Source organism: Seriola lalandi, unplaced genomic scaffold, assembly GCF_002814215.2.
Source record: "Seriola lalandi dorsalis isolate HSWRI2012SDOR001 ecotype SW California unplaced genomic scaffold, Sedor1 jcf7180002054330, whole genome shotgun sequence".
Lineage (NCBI taxonomy): Eukaryota > Metazoa > Chordata > Actinopteri > Carangiformes > Carangidae > Seriola > Seriola lalandi.
The window spans coordinates 530,866-539,481 of record NW_019524883.1 but is presented as its reverse complement, the minus strand read 5'-3'; the positions used below and the strand labels follow the sequence as shown (position 1 = coordinate 539,481).

At 43.2% G+C, this 8,616-nt stretch overlaps 1 protein-coding gene across 1 annotated transcript in view; it reads right to left on the bottom strand.

Moving 5' to 3' along the window:
- sv2a (synaptic vesicle glycoprotein 2A) overlaps positions 1-7,289 on the bottom strand; it is a 45,172-nt gene extending 37,883 nt beyond the window's left edge. Inside the window, exon 1 of the mRNA XM_023407160.2 lies at positions 7,109-7,289. The gene's annotated coding sequence lies outside the window, so the exon portion shown is untranslated. The remainder of the gene's footprint in view (positions 1-7,108) is intronic.
- Positions 7,290-8,616: the final 1,327 nt, after the last annotated feature.

Sequence of the window (8,616 nt, the reverse complement as noted above, 5' to 3'; positions counted from 1 at the left end):
AGAGAGAGAGAGAGAGAGAGGGAGTGAGGTGGGAAGGATCAGGTCAGTGGTGGATGGCTGGTAATGCCATGCAGCGCTGAAGTCATTTCTCTTGACATCTTTGATTCCTCGCCGATGACGCACGCAGTGAATTTTCTCCTCTGATTGATTGTCCCAGAGGCTCAAGCACAATCCTGATCAAGACGACATGATGACATATAGAAAGAAAAAAAGACGATGTGTAGAGAAGACGGGGAAGGTGAATGAAATATGATGAGATCATTCCTGAAACACTACATATCCATATCCATATTTACAAAACAAAAAAAACACACATAACCGGCTTAAGATTTATATATCACTCAGTATCTATCAAATGATTTAGTATCTTTCAGAAATACAGGCTGGACTTCATGTTACAGATTACATTCAAAATCCATGTTTTTAATGGATTGAGTAAGTGACTTCTCTAAAAATCACTGTTGACATGTCGTTTTAGAATAAAACTCTTCAGACAGTTTCTTAGCAACATCATTATGGTGAGAGATGAAGTCCTTTCTGAAGTCAACAACAGTAAAACTACTGGAGTTAGACTTTAACAACGGTGAGCTCACATCAGTTAACAGCAGTGACGTCAGCTTCACAGGTTACCTGGGGGCGTTTTTAACTGTTACTCCTCACAACCCACAGAGACGCACATAAAACACTCCCGAGCACACAGAAGTCAATAAGAGCCCGGCTGTGTGTGTTCACGCTCACGCCACTGATAGCTCAGTTGGAGAGTCTCTTCCGCTCTCATGAGTGTAACGGGAGCACGGCATCCTGGGTCGGGTCAGGCACGGCCCACGCGCCTGCTCTGTTTGAAGATGTCCCCCCACAAGACTCGGTCAACAAACACCCACGCTCAGTGCAAAAGCACACCGTCCGCTGCCATGATGGGCTCAGACCACAGGAGGAGATTACATCCAGCCGTATGTTCGTTTCCCATCAGCTCGCCAAAGTGAAAAAGGGGAGACGAGGCAGCTGATTGTCTTTATATGAAACATTATGTACAGACAGAGCAGTAGGAAACAAACTGTATAAACTGCTGGCAGAGTCTTTGTGATAAACTATAGATATTCCACTTACTGTATATGAAGTTCATAGAAGCCTTTACATCTATGTTTTACAGTAAATACCTGGCGTCTGAAGCTTTTTAGCCGTGACACAACTACTGGATGTTTTGCTGAGAGGTTTGTGCAGGTATCATTGGTCCCCAGAGGATGAATCCTACCGGCTTTCACTTTTGCACCATCATGAAGTTTTGTGTCTCAAGAAGTGTTGGATTGCCATGACATTTGGTTCAGACCTCCATGTTCCCCTCAGGATGAATTATAATAACTTGGTGATGGTGATACTCTGACTTTCACTATAGCACCTTCATCCAGTCAAATTTTCTAATTTGAGTTTGAATTTTCGAGTCAAATGTCAAATATGAATCCAAATTAAAATATTTGTATGAGCATTTAAATTTTTATTGTCAGGATACTCAGAGACAATGGTGCATGTGGAGAATAAGACTAGGCATACCTCAACTTCATACTCACATTAGCGTTTAGCTCACAGCACCACCGTGTCAAACTCCATCAAGAGGAACCTCCAGAATAATGTCTCGGTAGAAGTCACACTCCCGCATTAAAAGTGTCAGAATAATAAAGTGAAATGTGGAGGGAAATGCTGTGCAGTAATTACATGAACAGTATTTTTGCCAAGCCATAATTAGGGCTCCATTTGACTAAATTAAAAGATTCAATACCTCAAAATATTTAATTATATACTTTATATAAATTAGCATAATCTCCTCTTCAGAGCCTTTTTTTTATAAAAACATACTCATTTTGAAAAATGAGCTTTCTTTGGTAGAATGATTATTGGCCGTGCACCCTGCAGGTCTGAGGGGTCAGATGTTAAATCAACATTAACCCCTAATCACACTCATCAAAATAATATAATGTAATGGTTTAGAAATGTCCCCTCCACTGGTGAAGTCATTGAAACGTCCTCTAGGCCGGGTGACATGGGAAATGCATTATTCTTTTGAAGGACAGACACACACATACAGTATATACTGGCTTTGACTCATCATCCGGCCCCAGCCAAAGCCTCTTGTGGTAACTCTCTCTCTCTCAAAGTCCTGCTTTGGCGTGCGCGAAGGATCCATCAATTATTCATGTCTTGTTTTCCGGCCACAAGGACAGAGGTGGCAGAGTCGCCTCGTCCCTCAGCGGTGATGTATCAGTGCGATAAAAACCTCTCACAGAGAGTCTCGGTCCAGCTCCCGCTCATCTGCACCAACCACAGCGTGACATCTGCACACAGTCACACAGGGAGTGACAGTTCAGTTCAGCTGCACCGTGTTCCTGCATGGCTTCAGGCCCATTCATGCTAAGGACATATCAGCAGCCTGAGAGGGGGTATGATGATTGGTTGTTAGGCTTACTGGGTCATATCTCCAGCCCGACACTGGGCTGTGCATGCACAAGTCTCCTTTGGGAGAAACTGCAGGCTAACATGAGTCACGTCATTGTTCCCCCGCTCGGGCTCTCAGTGTGCACTGTCACCCTGGTGGCACCAAGGCGGCTAGCAACACCATGTCAAACAGAGTGACGTCAGCTCTCTGCATCCATTTTGGCTTCGCTCACTGCAAAATGGACTGAAGAGGAGTCAGACTGAGGGCAGATCAAAACCTGCAGCACTGTAGATTAAAACATAGCATTACAGCTGTGTGTGTGTGACCTGTGGGGTTTCACAGCAGCTCAGTCTCATTTCCTAATGCTTGGTTCATTAGCATTCTCCACTGGTGTAATGCCTGTACTAGTTAATTGTATTGCGAGCTGCGGTGAAAATGTCTTTCTCTCTACCTGAAGGTGTTTGTTAGAAAATGACCGACCTGCTGAGAACCGACAAATTACAAATATGAAGCAAACTAAACTCATCATGAAAATGTGACAAATTAAGACTTGCCAACACAATCACATCAGGTAATGAAGTCAGCTATAGAAGAAACATAATTAGACAGTGTTATCTGTTTTGAGACGAAGAGTGAGAAGCTGTTCTTAGGCACTGCAGTGCTTTGATGTTTCGCAGGTACAATGTTTATCATGTTCACCATCTTATTATGCATATTAGCATGCTACCATTTGCTAATTAGCACCAAACACAAAGTACAGCTGAGGCTGATAGGGTGGATATCATTAGTTTTGCTTGTGCAAATTCAAATTTTGACCCAATGATGCTGCTATAGGGAAACCAATTCATCCTGAGACAAATGTGTCTGTACCAAACTCCATGGCAATCCATCCCATAGTTATCAAGGTATCTCACTGGACACCACAAATGTGAACCTTATGGTGGCTCTGGGAAAAGTTAGAGGATCACCAACATCATCATATGGGAGCCATGAAGGTCTGTACCTTCATGCTGTTGAGATGTTTTAATGGATGAATCATGGAGAGAGGATGTGAAGCTATGGAGACATCATTACCAGAGCACTTTGCAGATGCTCCGCTGCAGCATTTCTCTCAGTGAACAACGGCTGTAATGTTTTTTCTCATTTTTTTTATGGTTGTGTGAATTAGATTGTTGCCACTACAAGCTTTGCTCTGGCGTCCCTGTGCATCAAAGCTGTTTGTGTTTCTGCTGGAGCTGCGGTGTGTGTGTGTGTTTACTGTGTTAACTTCAATCTACTGAACCCTATTCTTTAAAGTGGTGCAGGAGAGAAGAGGGGGTGTTTTATTTTACAGGTCCTGTAATTGCTTAATAGAGGGTTCTAATTGCTTGGAAGATAGAGACAATTTTCGGAGACAGTACAAAAGGAGTGGTTTGACATTTTAGGAAAAACCCTTATTCCATTTTTTTGCTTAAAGTTGGATGAGAAGATCAGTACTACTCTCATGTCTTTGTGACAGCATAAAGCAGCCTAGCATAAAGACTGGCAGGGGAAACAGCTCTGTCCAAAGTCTGAAAATACACCTGAAGGTCAGACTTGTAAAACCCACTGATTATCACATTGTGTCCTGTTTGATTCATCCACACTCGAATAGAAATGTAAAAATGACAATCTCCTTATTTGTAGAACTGAATATTTTCCCATAATTCACAACTATACAGGAAGATTAAACATCGAATTAATCAGAGGTTCTAGCTGAACACTTTCCATTTGCCCAGTAATTAGTAACAAATTACATGGTCCAGAAAACTTTCAAGAAATAAGTTCCTTTGTATAAAATTCAAAGTATTAGGAAAGTCTGAGACGTGTAAAATAACTCTTTATTATCCCTGATGATTTGTTCCATAAGTGCAGTAGCTTTTAAGATACAGATGTCTCCACTATAAACACAATTAACGCATTAGTTTACAAAAGCAGACGAGGTAGCCGGACGCCTCTTATTTTGTGAGAAAAAAAAATGCACTGTCACTTGCTAATGGAGAGTTATGTGCTTGACACTAATCGCTGTTTCGCATCCTCCACCCCACCCCATCTGGAGAGGAGGGAAAAGGCCATCAATTATCGCTTGGGCTCACAAAATCTTTAGCAGAGAGGAAGATTTCAGCAGGAGCAGCATCACAAGCCAAAAAAGGAGATCTGTCTAGAAAAACGATACGCTGCTAATGAACCAGTGTTGCTTGAAGCACAGGTATAAATGCTGAAACGACTGTGCTAATTGCTGATCTTGACAACACCTTGATAAGGTAGTCAAGATGGTAAGCTGTGCTCTACTGCGCTGCACTATTGTTTTTTTTAAGCTCTTATGCTAATATATCCAGCAGCATTTCTCCCAGCTGCAGCGAGAGGCGAGTTGTAACTTGTGACAGGGCTACTCTCTGCGGACAGACCGGAGCACGGCCCAATCAGCAGGGGTAGCAGGCAGAAAATGACAACACCAAACAGAGCAGCTCCCTCGGCTCCTCCTGGTTTCAAGTGGAGCTCCTGCGTGTGAAGCTGTGTGAGCAGTCCTTTAAATGGGGATGTCAGCCTCGTCTGCAACAAAGACATCGAGTCACACTGCTTTTGTTGTGCTGTGTGGTGTTGAGTGACGGCTCAATTATGAAAGATCTTAATAAATAAATCAACACGTTGTTAATCCTGTTCCAGAGTCAGACTGTAGAAAAACATGGACACACATCAGGGATTAGGGCAGCAACTGGGGATCATTTTCATTATCAATTCATTTGATTATTTTTTCAATTAATCATTTTGTCTGTAAAATGTCAAAAAATTGAAAAAAATTTCTCACAGCCAAGGAGAAGCAACATTTGTCTCATTCAGCCAAACCGTGAAGATGTTCAGTTTTCTGTCACATATGTGAAAGAAACGCATCTGATCATCACACGTGAGAAGGCGGAGCCTGCAAATATTTGGCATTTTGTCTGAAAAATTATTTCAGCAACTAATTGATTATCAAAATAACTGTCGATTTAAGTTCTGTCAATCAACTATTCAATTAATGAACCAATCGCTGCACCTCTAAAAGGGGCTTTCTGGAGGTTGGATCTGGGTTTGCAGCGTGTAGCAATCTTTGTCAGATACTGAACACATACACACCATGATTACATCCAACTCAACCAGGATTCAAACTGAAATCTCTAATAAATTGTTGGGAAAGTCTTTAGTTTGAATCCAGTGGCTGGTTGGTTTTTCTCCTTCAGGCTCAGCAGAACTTCACACAGGTGTAGAAGATGCTTTGACGGATGGAAACATGACCGGCCCTGCATGAACTCTACTGGTGATCATTGGGTGTCAAATGCATCCAAAGTCTCTTAGAGATCCAGTCACAAACACTAATTCAAAGCAAGAAGAAAATAAAAGTCATCAATGGGATGATGACTGTGGACTTTTAAGAGGAGCTGTTATACTGTATGTCGAAGTAAATGTGTGACCAAAGCTCTTATTACAGCCTGACAGAGACTAATGAAGAGGCTGAAGTCTGAGTCAGATGTTGAGTTGTACAATCACAAACTATAAGTCATATTTAAAAAAAGAGGGCTGCACAGTGTCCTGCAGCTTTGCCACAGTAGCTGCTCCCCTCACTGCCACCTATCATGTGGGGTGGGAAGCTGAGCTGCAGTGATGGCTGCCACACATCAGACATGTAAAGTTGTAAACGCACAGAACTGACCATAAATCCCATAATACCAACAGCTAAGTCTTTATTCCTCTTTAGACCCAGAGTTTAAAACATCCAAAAAGGTCACACACACACACACACACACACACACACACACACACACACACAGCGTTTCAAACAACATCCCTCTCAGGGCAAAGTCGTTTCAGCACCACTCACATAAACCACCGCAAAGCGACACCACAGAGGAAAGCAGGGGGAAATTGCTCATCACTCTTTCTCCGTCACATTCTCCCCGCTGGGTTTCTACAAGGTCATTGCGGCGCACGACACAGGACAGGACACCCCGGCTACAAACTGCGCGTTTGAGCCCTGATGTGCGAATCAAATGTAACCGCATATAAACAGGAAAACTTTTCTTTATAATATAAAGAAAAAGTGCGGTTAAGGCAGAACTACAGATTTATTTCCGCGTACTGAAGAGGAGAAAAGGGGAGATGACGGAGAGAGACAAGGACATCGGTGCCAAAAACCATCGCCAAATAGACAGAGCTGGATCGATGATGGGAAACTGTTCGTATGAAGTGTTAAAAAGACATTAAGACATAACCCTCGTAACCTCCTGCCTTCCCCTCTGCGCCTCCTCCACAGCGCTGAGGTGGATGATGTTGATCTCTATTAACGCTCAAGACCTCCCAGCAAGAACAAGAGAGGGGCGCAATTCGCACCACAAACCGCAAATCTTAAAATCCTGTCTGATTGTAATATTTCTAATTAATAATCAATTCCCTTCCCTTCGGTTACAGGTTTAGGGGTCATTGCGTTGCGCAGCAAAGGCCTGTAAACTGGTTTTTAGTCCTAAATAAATATTGAGTTGTATCATAAACACGCGGAAATCTTCCCAAATGTCACCCCTGCTCCTGCATGCACGGTTGGAAACGGACACGGCAGCGGAAATCAATGCATTAAAAGGGAGGTTAAGACTGAATTGCACATTGAAAGAACATGATTCATCTGCTTACCTTTTGGAGGGAAGGTCAGCGCGTTTCAGGGTGAACGGAATTCGCTTTTCTTTTTCTTTTTTTGCTGTGCAGGGAGTCACCCCGAGTACTTGAAGCAAAAAGGTCCTGTGTGCTCCTGTGATGTGCACTGACGTAGTAGCAGAGCTGCGCTCTCCTCCCCTCCTCCGCCCCCTTCACTTACTACACACCATCCTTCTCTGATGGAGACACCGCCCCCTCCTCCTCCACTCCCGTCCCTCTTCTAGCAGACACCATTCCTGTGAGAAAGAGGAGGGGGGTTTAGTGGCCTGAAGGTGATTTATTTTTTGATTCGGCCACAGGTGAGTCTGAATATTAGAAGGTCACATTTTACATGGGACGCGCACAGGCAGGTGGAGAATGGGCTCTGTGCGCTAATGATCAGTGGGTCTCGGTTAGACCGTCATTTGCTCCATATGCACCAAATGGTTGGTGCAGTGAACTGTGCAAGACGCGCCTCTCCCTGCACGTGCTTGGGCTCGTGCCTCTAATTGGCCTTGTTAAAAAAAAAAACACAAGGATGCCCCTGGTGGAAAACAGCAGAAACCCTGTCCTATTCATTTTTCAAGGATGTGATAAATAATATCAATGCAGTGTTATAGTGATATACGAGACAAACAGTTTGTACACTTGCCTCTCAGACTTTGAGTTCATGACAGTCTGATTAGGTCCAAACCGTTTGATCTAAATACACGTTATCCTCTTGACTGTGTATTTTGTTTAACATGGGCAGAGCAGGACTTCCAGCACCACTTGCATCAACTTGAATGGCGATGGGAAGAAGTGTTGAGGGACCAAAACATGTCCTCTTCACTGCAGACATTTTCACTTGTCGTATCGGAGAAGGAGAGGTGTAAACAATAACGTTAATGATGACTTTGTTCTATTCAAATGTCCCATTAGGTCATGACAGTGTGACCGAGCGTGCACGGCGTCAGGACCCTGAAACTGAGGCAGCTAAATGGAATTCAGCCATCATTCATTTTATCATCTATACCTGTCCTCTTTCAGCTCTGTGATGTGATGTTGGAAAAGGCCCAATTCATGAGGTGGATTTATTTCAGGCCGTGGCCTTTTATCAATACTTTAAAAAAAAAAAAAAAAGCCCCCCCTCAGATGAAAATCAAGTTTCAAACCTCATTAACATCCATATGATGTTTTTATATAATACAAGACATCACGAGCGAGTATTTCCACCTCGGAGCAGCAGTGAACCGATGACAGTCTCAGGCAGAGGGTGGGCAGATTAAACCTGAGACCTCGTCAGCACAGAGAGCAAGAATCAGCATTAGCCCAGCCACTACCCGGTTGTCAACCTGGCGCAGGCAGCGGTGGTGGGCGGGAAACAAGGCCTGATCCAAAATTTCTCTGTGAGGAAGTAAGTGTAGCCGTGATTCCAGCGGGAAAAACACATTAAACACAATATCAATATTAAGCAGAGCATCTTTACATAGTTTAAAACATGTCTGAAGGGAACTTTAAACCTGCTT